Here is a 919-nt window from a genome sequence, read left to right as displayed (position 1 = left end):
AAAATCTCAGACTTCTCAAACTCTGGTGTGTGGTATTTCTACAGTGTATGTTTTTGTGTGAATGAAAGCATGCCTCCATGTGCATGGACTAGCGTGTAGGCGCATCATCCTCCGAGGAGCCTCTGCTAGCCGCAGATTCATCCAGATGTTGCCTCTCTGCCTCCTTATCCTTCCTCTGGGTCAGCTGTCACCACACAGACAGGATCAGACTAGAACAATGCCAGTGTGACAACATTCTTCCTCCGTCCCGGAGCCTTGTGGGAAGGAAATGAACGACCTTCAGCTGCAGAGCTTATGAAGGTGCTTCTGAATAGCCACAGTACAAAGCCCTGCGCATGTCCGCAGTCTGAACCCCGGCATCGTCATGGTGTGAGAGTCTATCAAAGATTCTTTCAAAGCCCTCGGGAAATTTGGGACTGAATCATTACTTCTTCAAAGACATTCCACACTTGGTTCAGATAAGAGTTTGTGGGTAAACTCGCAGTTTCTCTTTTTTCTAGCAATAGATTTTCACTTTATACACAGTCCCTTATGTTGCTTCGCTCCTTGTTCACTCGTCTGTATATCCAGTCCATTTCATTGTAAGCATTTTCCACATATATCATGTGTACTTAGTTGCACTGTAATACCAAGGAAATATCAAATGAGACAACACTCCGACATTATCACAAGTGTACAGACACCCCTGCTTAAAGAGGCCACCATGTTTTATGCAAACCTCTAGACGACAAGGGTGTGATCAGTGATTTGATTGGTGAACTCTGTCAAACGTGGACCTGTCAAACAGTGCTATTGTCCCACGACATACACCAGTATACCAGTGAACCACAGAAACACACACGTAGATCTGCACCTTAGACCAACCCGGGAACAGGTGTCTCATCTCAAGCCACATTCATCCTTTCTTCCTCTTCCTCTC

This window comes from Brachionichthys hirsutus, chromosome 21, assembly GCF_040956055.1.
Source record: "Brachionichthys hirsutus isolate HB-005 chromosome 21, CSIRO-AGI_Bhir_v1, whole genome shotgun sequence".
NCBI classification, from domain to species: domain Eukaryota; kingdom Metazoa; phylum Chordata; class Actinopteri; order Lophiiformes; family Brachionichthyidae; genus Brachionichthys; species Brachionichthys hirsutus.
The sequence above is the reverse complement of the archived record's forward strand: the minus strand, read 5'-3'. Positions refer to the sequence as shown.